Genomic DNA, 10,804 nt, shown 5'->3' with positions numbered 1-10,804 from the left:
TGTTTTGATTGTAGTCTTGTAGACTGCATATTATTCAGCAAGTAGATGCCTTCCTATGCATGCATATCCCGACGATTGTAAGCCATTATTGAAATTTAGTGGTATTGAAACAGAAGGGCATATGACTATTAATCTCACCTTTAATATCAAAATCTACCAGTAGGTTATAAAATGCATCCTAGAGATTTTAATGATATTTATTGACCTGCAAGTCTTAAATTTCAGTCAAACATTCAATATATCCATGTGTTGCATAGAAGTATTGAAGAACCCATGCACACTTTGCACTTGGCCGCTTGCTTATAGAAGTACTGTGTATTTGTTTGCAGGATTCAATGTGTTGTATCTTGCCGAATGCTTCCCTCGTGTGACTGTCCAGAATTGGAGCACATTGTCATATTGTTCTCTGAAGAAATAATGTAAGATAGCAGCGGGGATTTTACATTAATATGTTAGTAAATTATTATGGTTACTGTTGTACAAGAAGGGGAATCTCTTCCAAACGTCGAATGGCTTGGCCTAAGACCTTCATAGAGAGATTCAAGGAAGATAATGGGAAAGTTCATTGGAATGAACAGAAAATAGAACAGCGTGGTCGAATTTGATAGAGTATGTTATTCAGAAATGTAATTTATCTCTAGGATGATTTTGTGTCATAATTATTTCACTTAACATACAAATTATCAGTTTTTTCATGTTGAGCTGTACAATTAATATCTTCTATTGCGCCAGATTGCTTTTCAGTTTGCCCATGAATTATTATGCTACATAATACACAAAATTGGTTTCAAATCAGTGGGCTACAAGCATGTCTGTATTGATATATGATAGGAGTATTTGTTGTAAGCATTTGTGCAGATTGGAAGAAAAGTTATTAGATAGCATCTAAGCACCTTCGCAAAATTTATTATGTAGTGTCAATGTCCATGGTTCTCCAGTTTAGTTCTTCAATATTTGGTCTATTTTGCTTAAGGGTCTGCATAGAAGTTTATTTTATTATTGTTGAAATGGGATCATGCGATGCAACTGATGATTATGTTTGTACATGGATTAATGATAAATAGTTAGAAATGCAGGTTTGTAGACTAACTGTCGGTACATCTACAAGTGGATCTAAACATGTTTATAAACTCAAGTTAATTGATGTGGACTCAAGTGTCCTGATAGAAGGAACTGCCTCTCCAAAATAGGTAAGAAGATGGCTTGTCACCTGTTTGCAAAATTTGAGTTGTTGCATGCTACTTTCTTGTATGAAACAAACAATGCAATTCACAATATGTTAATACAAATGGATTATTCATATGCCCTGGGCCAATAGTACATGACCATAATACACACATGTTGTAGTGTGGCCTCTAATGTTGAATAGCAGTTTCTCTACATGCACTTGTCTTCAATTTTTGTTCTGCAACATGATTACCTGGAGCCCCTGCTTGATTTCTTCCGTGAGCACCGACACTAGCTTCCACGGTTATGTTGTGTTGATTTCTCTACAGGCACTTGTCTTTGATTTAATAGCAACAACTCTCCTTTAATGGTGTTGGTTTCTAATATTATATGATATCTTGGGTCTTCACGAATCCATGCCTGTAACGTCTGAATTAAGAATCATGTCATGTGTTGGTCTTGTGCAGGTTTCAGATGTCATTCTGGTGGCGTGTAGGGCGGCTGAAGATGCTGGCATTCACTCTGTCTGTGTCATAAATTTCAGGCGAGTTATTCCTCTGTTTGCTGCATTCTAGGTGTTGCATGGTTGTACAAAGAACACTATCATTCTAGGTGTTGCATGGCTGTACAAAGAACACTATCATTCCACTGCTAGGTTGTATAAGTACAAGGGAACACGTGTGTAGTTACTTACTATATCCAACTCAACTAATTCGTCTCTGTTTTGTGCATGACATGGCGCAAAGATTCCGATCTAATATGTAACTTGGTACTCCATTGAGGTAGAGTATGTTGCAGCAGCTGGGCATCATCATCCCTCAATTATGTGGTAGGTGCCTTCGCCTACAGACTTAGTTCCTTGCGTAGCACTTGCTGACACCATTTAAACTTTTCTACCTTTAGGATAAATCTTCGATATAAGCTTCTGTTTTGTAGAAATGGTATCCTTCTGAGAAAGTTATTTGGAAGTACAGCGCTCATATCTATCATTATTGCGTCTTTATGAAATGTTTCGGTTGTGTTCCAAAGTAACATGATAACATGTTCTACTTATATAGTTCTGTTTTTCATTTGGGCTGTCTGGAACCTATATTTGAGGCTTTAAGTTTCAGCTACTAAAAAATAATACCACTGTTTTTTCTTTATATATTTTAAATTTTGCCTTTCTGCCATTTCTTAATAGTTGCTAAGAATTCATTCTTACACACTTCACACATTTCTGGGAAACAAATCACTTAAGTGATGTTACTCATGTTGTAATAAACGAAGTACATGAACACACTATTTTGGTATGTACTTGCTCGTGTCGTGAATGTTCTTTTTTTATGTGCTACAAAATGTCTCCCTATATGTAGATGAAGCACATGGTTAATCCTGATTTCCCCCTTTCAGAGCGACTTCTTGCTGATTGTTCTCAAGAGTCTTGTTGAAAAACGCTCTAATCAACCAAGAAGAAGACTGAAAGTGATTCTCATGTAGTGTCCATTCCCTTATATATTTTTTCTTATTTATTTTCATATTTGCAGTTTCTTGTTGCACCGATTATTATGAGATGTGTTTATTTATTTCTTAATGCTCTAACTTCAAGTCTACAACTGTTGGTTCAAGCCTATTTGCAAGATACTTTGGAGATTGCCATGTGATTAGTGTTGAAGGAAGAACACGCCCAGTTTCTACTCACTTCTTTGAAGATGTTTATGAGAAAATGGAGTATTGTCTTACTTTGGATTCTCCTGCATCGGGAGAATACTTCAACAACATGAAGAAAAGGTTCACGCTGCTCAATTTTTATTTCTCAGTGAGTACACATTGATCAACCATTGGTGACCCTTTTTTAGAACCTTACTGTTGTAGCGACTACTGCTGCTTTGTCTCGTTTACTATATCTTGTAAATATCCCCTGTTTTGAAACTATATATTATATCTTGTTGTAAATATCCCATGTTTTCAAATTATATATTGATCTTGTAAGATGAGAATGAAAGAGGGGAGGTGCCATTTTTTTATGTGAGGGCTCGCCGCTCCACAGACTTATGAATTGAATTGGAAATTCTGATTTCTGTTGTAATTTGGTAAGTTGTGAGATGGAGACTTTTGTTGTAATTTGGTCAAATAAGAAAAGATATGTGATTTTTGTTGTATTAGGAAATTTGTGATTGTGATTCAATAGTAGAGATAATGATAGATATACACGGCATGGTGCGCATGATAAGCAATTTGTTATCAACGAAGATTTTGTTTTGGAATGTTATTGGAAAAAATCATCTTCCTGTCTTTTAGGAAGGTGACTCACATATATGATGCGATTTCTGAATTCTTAATTACCTAATATTTACATGATTGAATTGAATCGACACTTGTCAAAACAAGCACGAAAAAACAAACTAGGAGAGTCAGGCGTATTGATTCGGTTTTTATTGGGAGGGAGAAAACACGAACATGGAGGGGATTGTGGGACGTGAGGTGAAACTAAACCGGTGAGGCCTACCAACTCCCTTTTTTATTGTGTCTTGTTGAAAAATGCTCAATCTCGGGATGGTTGTCTCAGGACTATCACAAACTGATGTGCGAGAAAGAGGGTGGCTTCTTAATGGGTATCCAAGGAGTTATGCTCAAGCACGAAGTCTCGAAAAGTATGAAAATAAGGCTAAATATATTTATCGTTATGAAGTTAGCCATTTTTTATTGTATTTGAAATGGTCATTTTTTACGTTTATGGCTTTTACTATCAACCGACGTGTGTTTCAATTTTTTAACTCCTTAGATACATCCCTTTGAGCGTCAGTTATTTTTGGACGGAGGAAGAAACATATAAAAGTAGTTCCCTTGTCAATATATTCCAAATTATATTAACCGGTGAAACAGGAATACTGGTAAGATATACTCCCGCCATCTCATAATATAAGACGTTTTTCTAAGTTAACATAGCTTGCAAAAATGTCTTATATTGTGGGACAGAGGAAGTGGTTAGTTTTAAAACTTGCAATATGTTATGTACTTCATCATTTCAACCAATATTTTTGTTCTTTGCACTGCAGAATTTGATGTGCCATAGAATCTTTGGGTGGTAAGAAGTTCAAAATTGTACAGACATTTTTTGTAAGAGCACTGGAGCCTCCTGAGAAGGCAACAAACTCGAGACCAAGAGAAAGGTGGGAGAGATCGATTGAGGTAGGTTGAGAGAGTGGGAGGGAGGGGAGAGTGGTGTTGCACGGGGCATATTGCTCTCTTGTCCATTGTTATCATGATTTATGGTTTCTAACATAGACCACTTTTAGATTTATATTCCATATACATCGTGTATATATTCTACACCCCATCAATACATCATAGGAGCCAGAGACTAAAACTCTGGGACATTTAGTGAAATTACAAAGATTTGCGAGAGAATTCAACGATTCAATCGAAATAGCCCAACTCGGCTGGAATTCCAATATATATAGATGGCAACATATATTTCTGGCTGGTATTCCAACGAGCATGGACGGGTAAATTTATATATTTCAATATCATAATATTCAAGATACAAGCATTTAATTTTGTTATCACTATATTCAAGATAATATTAATTTATTTAATTGCACTGATGTGTCTGACATTTGTTTTTGATTTTATGCTCTCGTAGAATGGTAAAGAATTGGTTCATCCAGTTTGCATGGTGAGTATTCTCTGTGCACATTTTTAGACCTTCCACATGAAATTTTCGTGCTAACTACATATACTGCTTGTGTAGGATGGTTATGAGTTGCTAAAGAAGCTTTTATTATACTTTCTCAAATATCGTGCGAATTAAGCTAAAAACAACATTCCTGATATTGTGCAACAATATCTTAAGCGCATCAAATAGATCTTAATTCGTAACTGATTATTAGCTGGATCATCGCTCTCTATGTATACATCGCCAAATTACCTTTTTTCTATCAGCTTAAATTGCAAGTGAAGTGAATTTCAATTATTACTAGCTATCTTTTCCGTACTTGTGAAATTTAACAAGAATTATATCTATATATAACTCTAGCAATATATTTTAAATGCCCGTAGCAACGCACGGGCATTCTACTAGTTGTCACAATGTCACAATTAGAGGTAAATGTGGCGGGACTTTAAAATGCAGTGAGTTGTCATATAACTAGAGCTTAAAAGTGGAATGTACTCTTTTACCAAATGTGAACATCCTCCATTATATCTTTAGGAGAAAAATTAATGCATAATATTTAATGTTCATAGTTAAAATTCCTTCAAAATAAATTAGCAATTTTAAAAGAAAAACGCACATGAGGAAAATTAGCGGTCATACATAGCCATTCCCCTCTCAAAAGCAAAGGTGTCTATGATAAACCTTTTTTTCTTTCTTTTGCCTGTTTTGACTAATCAATGATGGTTAGAGGCATGAAAAGAAAAAAAAAACAATACACTTTGCTTTGGATTATGCTTGGATTCTAAATCTGAGTTTAGAAGTTCTAAATTATTATGATTTTTGACGTCTCGAACAAATGTCTAACTTTGCAAGGCTGCTTTGATTTTTGACCAATACAATTCTCTTTTCACCACAAAGTAGGAAAGAAGGAATAAATGCCTAAGAGTATCTACAGCCGGATACATCAAATACGGCCCATCAAACACCCGCGGACGCGTCCAGACGTGTCCACGGGCAGTGATCGGGCATGCCTCAAATTTCACTAGTTGCATCATCTCATACTAGATTCTTAAATCCATACAAAGACATACAAACGAAATAAACCTACGTACTATGTCGATCAGCTAGTTACTCATCATCGGAGATGTCGACGATCTCCGCCGGCTCAGGCAGAATTGGCGGCAGCTGCAGCTCTGGCTCCTCTGGCCGGTCCGCTCTGGCCTCCTCCGCGTCGAGTTCGACGAAGAGCGCGTCGGACACCGCCTGCTCCTGCCGGAGGAACGCCCGGTTGGCCTCCACATAGGCCTCATCCTGGATGGACTTCAAGATGGCCTGCTGCTTCGCCATCTCCTCGGACTGGGCGATGGCGAAATCCGCCTCCGCCTGCTCCATGTTGTAGCCCGCTAGCTCCGGCTTCGGCTGCTCCGCCTCATCCACCTCCTCCAACTCCATCGGAGCCAGCTCCTCCTCCTCCGACTATGGCAAGTTCGGAGGCAGCCTGACAGCGATGAGGGCAACGCACACGGCGTGTCTCACCCGGATCTCCTGTTGGAGTAGCGGCGCTCCGGTGTGAGCATTGCGTAGTAGGTGATCTTCCTCCGGACCATTGCGGAGCGCCAGAGCGTGGGCAGAGCGCCGGAGCGGGAGAAGGAGGAGGTGGATGGGCTCGGACTGGCGGCGCGGAGATGGTGAAGGTGGATGGACTAGGGTTGCGGGACTCCACCCGGGTTAAATAGGCGGATTTGCTTTCGGGCGGCAGGCCGGAGTGGCGCCATGCTGTGTTCATACCGGTGCGACGGAAGAGGCACCCGTCGGACCGCCGGGTTTTCAGGCAAGTCCGCGTAGGACCCCTTTGTCAGTTCTACGTGGCGGGCTGGCCCAGGCGCCCCCATATCCGCCCATATTTGAGCTGGATATGATGGGTGCCGGTCAGCCCGGGCGTTTGAGGCTCGTTTGAGGGGGCCGCCTGGGTCAGAAAATCATGATCGGCGACCCGCCCGTATGAGACGGGTTTGGGGCACCCGGCTGTAGATGCTCTAACTATAAGAGTGAGGAAATATGCCCTAGAGGCAATAATAAAGTTATTATTTATTTCCTTATATCATGATAAATGTTTATTATTCATGCTAGAATTGTATTAACCGGAAACTTGATACATGTGTGAATACATAGACAAACAGAGTGTCACTAGTATGCCTCTACTTGACTAGCTCGTTGATCAAAGATGGTTATGTTTCCTAGCCATAGACATGAGTTGTCATTTGATTAATGGGATCACATCATTAGGAGAATGATGTGATTGACTTGACCCATTCCGTTAGCTTAGCACTCGATCGTTTAGTATGTTGCTATTGCTTTCTTCATGACTTATACATGTTCCTATGACTGAGATTATGCAACTCCCGTTTACCGGAGGAACACTTTGTGTGCTACCAAACGTCACAACGTAACTGGGTGATTATAAAGGTGCTCTACAGGTGTCTCCGAAGGTACTTGTTGGGTTGGCGTATTTCGAGATTAGGATTTGTCACTCCGATTGTCGGAGAGGTATCTCTGGGCCCTCTCGGTAATGCACATCACTTTAGCCTTGCAAGCATTGCAACTAATGAGTTTGTTGCGAGATGATGTATTACGGAACGAGTAAAGAGACTTGCCGGTAACGAGATTGAACTAGGTATTAAGATACCGACGATCGAATCTCGGGCAAGTAACATACCGATGACAAAGGGAACAACGTATGTTGTTATGCGGTTTGACCGATAAAGATCTTCGTAGAATATGTGGGAGCCAATATGGGCATCCAGGTCCCGCTATTGGTTATTGACCGGAGACGTGTCTCGGTCATGTCTACATAGTTCTCGAACCCGTAGGGTCCGCACGCTTAACGTTACGATGACAATTTTATTATGAGTTTATGAGTTTTGATGTACCGAAGGAGTTCGGAGTCCCGGATGAGATCAGGGACATGACGAGGAGTCTCGAAATGGTCGATACGTAAAGATCGATATATTGGACGACTATATTCGGACATCGGAAAGGTTCCGAGTCGGGTATTTTTCGGAGTACCGGAGAGTTACGGGAATTCGTATTGGGCCTTAATGGGCCATACGGGAAAGGAGAGAAAGGCCCCAAAGGGTGGCCGCACCCCTCCCCATGGACTAGTCCGAATTGGACTAGGGGGGGGGGCGCCCTGTAACACCCCGCATGTAACTTGCCATATTTGTAACTCCGACTCTTGCCATTTCCGGCTATGTGATATGTTTTTCCCTCCGTTGTCGGGTTTTGTCTTTCGTTTTGTATTTTGTCATGTCATGCATTTTCATATCATGTCATCATGTGCATTGCATTCGCATACGTGTTCGTCTCATGCATCCGAGCATTTCCCCCGTTGTCCGTTTTGCAATCCGGCGCTCCTATCTCCTCCGGTGCACCCCTCTTGTTTTCTTTCGTGTGCGTGTGTCAAACTTTCTCGGAATGGACCGAGGCTTGTCAAGTGGTCTTAATATACCACCCGGAGACTACCGGTCAAGTTTCGTTTCATTCGGAGGTCGTTTGGTACTCCAACGGTTAACCGGGCATCCGCAAAGTCCAATTGAGTATCCAGCAAAAACCCCCTCCAAAACCAGCCCAAAACCCACCAAACTCTCTTCCATGCTCTAGGTCGTTCGATCACGATCGTGTGGGCGAAAACCGCACCTCATTTGGAGCCTCCTAGCTCCCTCTACCTATAAATATGTGGGCATCCCGAAATACAACCGCAGTCTAACCCTAGCCCTCGTCCCACTCCGCCGCCGGACACGTCCGGGCGGAGCCGGACACGTCCAGCCGCCCCGCCGCCGGCCCGCGAAGCCCGCCGCCGGCCCGCCCGCCCACGCCGCCGCCGCGCACCGCCGCCGCCTTGCGCCGGCCCCGCCGCCGCCGCCATCGCCGCCGGCCGGCACCGCCATCTCCGCCGCCGGCGACGTGCCCCGCCGCCCGAGGCCCGCCGCCTCCGGCCTCCCTCACCGCCGCCCCCGCCGGCGACCCCCACCTCCGGCGACCCTCTCCTCCGCCGGCGCCCGCCTCCTCTTCCCTCCCGACCGGCGAGCGAGCCCGAGCTCGAGGAGCCGGCCCGATCGGGATCTGGTACAGTGCTCCCGTTGACTTCTTCCCGTAGCCCCCTAATTTTTCTCTAAGTGTTGGTTTTATCTCAGCATGTGCCTCTGTTCCCGATGCCGTAACTTTGTGCATGCAGGAAAGCTTATTGCAACAGCTTAATCCTCAAGCCTTTCCAACCGGATCTTTGTGAAGCTTTCCGCAAGCTGAATCTTCAAGTTGTTCCTCAAGGCGTTCTTGCCAACCTCATAGTATCTCCTACTTTGGAAGATCAAATTCGTGAGGCACAACTCCTTGATGCCATGGTGAAGAAGGTGAAACGTGGTATCGACAAGGGTCTTTCCAAATACAAGTGCTATCGCATTGATGGCAGAGACACTTTGTTCTTCGAGGACCGGATTGTGGTTCCGAAAGGTGATCTAAGGAAAGTCATAATGAACGAGGCGCACAATTCTCTCCTTTCCATTCATCCTGGAAGTACGAAGATGTATCATGACCTCAAGCAGTCGTATTGGTGGACTAGAATGAAGCGAGAGATTGCTCAATTCGTGAATGAATGTGATGTCTGCCGAAGAGTGAAAGCAGAACACCAACGACCAGCTGGTCTCCTCCAACCTCTTGCTATCCCAGAGTGGAAGTTTGATCATATCGAGATGGACTTCGTGACTGGATTTCCCAAGTCCAAGCGCGGAAATGATGCTATCTTCGTTGTCATCGACAAGCTCTCTAAAGTGGCTCATTTCCTTCCTATCAAAGAATCCATCACAGCAGCTCAGCTGGCAGAGCTCTACACCTCCAGAATTGTATCTTTGCACGGCATTCCACAATTGATTTCTTCAGATCGTGGAAGCATCTTCACCTCTAAGTTCTGGGACTCCTTCCAGAAGGCCATGGGCACAAATATTCGCTTCAGCACAGCTTTTCACCCTCAAACTAGTGGCCAAGTCGAGCGAGTCAATCAAATTCTTGAAGATATGCTCAGGGCTTGTGTCATTTCCTTTGGCATGAAATGGGAAGATTGTCTTCCTTATGCTGAATTCTCCTACAACAACAGCTTCCAAGCGAGTTCGGGCAAGGCCCCATTCGAGATTCTCTATGGCAGAAAGTGTCGTACTCCTCTCAATTGTTCAGAGACTGGTGAACGCCAACTTCTTGGCAATGACTTAATCACTGAAGCTGAAGATATGTGTAAAGTCATCCGTGATAACCTCAAAGCCGCGCAATCGCGCCAGAAGAGTTACTATGATAGTAAGCATCGTGATTTGGCTTTCGAGATCGGAGACCATGTCTACCTCCGCGTCTCTCCAATGAAAGGCACTCGTCGCTTCGGTATCAAAGGGAAGCTTGCCCCTAGATACGTGGGTCCTTTCAAGATCATTGGCAAAAGAGGCGACCTCGCCTATCAACTTGAGCTTCCTTCCAACTTCGCGAACGTGCACGATGTGTTCCACGTGTCACAGCTCCGCAAGTGCTTCAAGACGCCTGAGCGCACTATCAACTTCGAAGAGATTGACCTTCAAGAAGATTTGTTTTATCATGAGCACCCAGTTGCTATTCTTTAAGAAACTGAGCGCAAGACTCGCAACAAGTCTATCAAATTCCTGAAAGTGAAGTGGTCGCACCATTCCGACCGGGAAGCCACCTGGGAACGCGAGGACCATCTCCGTTCCGAATATCCGGAGTTCTTTCAGTCCTAGATCTCGGGACGAGATCCTCTCGTAGTGGTGGAGTGTTGTAACACCCCGCATGTAACTTGCCATATTTGTAACTCCGACTCTTGCCATTTCCGGCTATGTGATATGTTTTTCCCTCCATTGTCGGGTTTTGTCTTTCGTTTTGTATTTTTTTATGTCATGCATTTTCATATCATGTCATCATGTGCATTGCATTCGCATACGTGTTCGT

This window comes from Aegilops tauschii, chromosome 2 (assembly GCF_002575655.3).
Source record: "Aegilops tauschii subsp. strangulata cultivar AL8/78 chromosome 2, Aet v6.0, whole genome shotgun sequence".
NCBI lineage: Eukaryota > Viridiplantae > Streptophyta > Magnoliopsida > Poales > Poaceae > Aegilops > Aegilops tauschii.
This window is presented reverse-complemented; position numbering follows the sequence as displayed.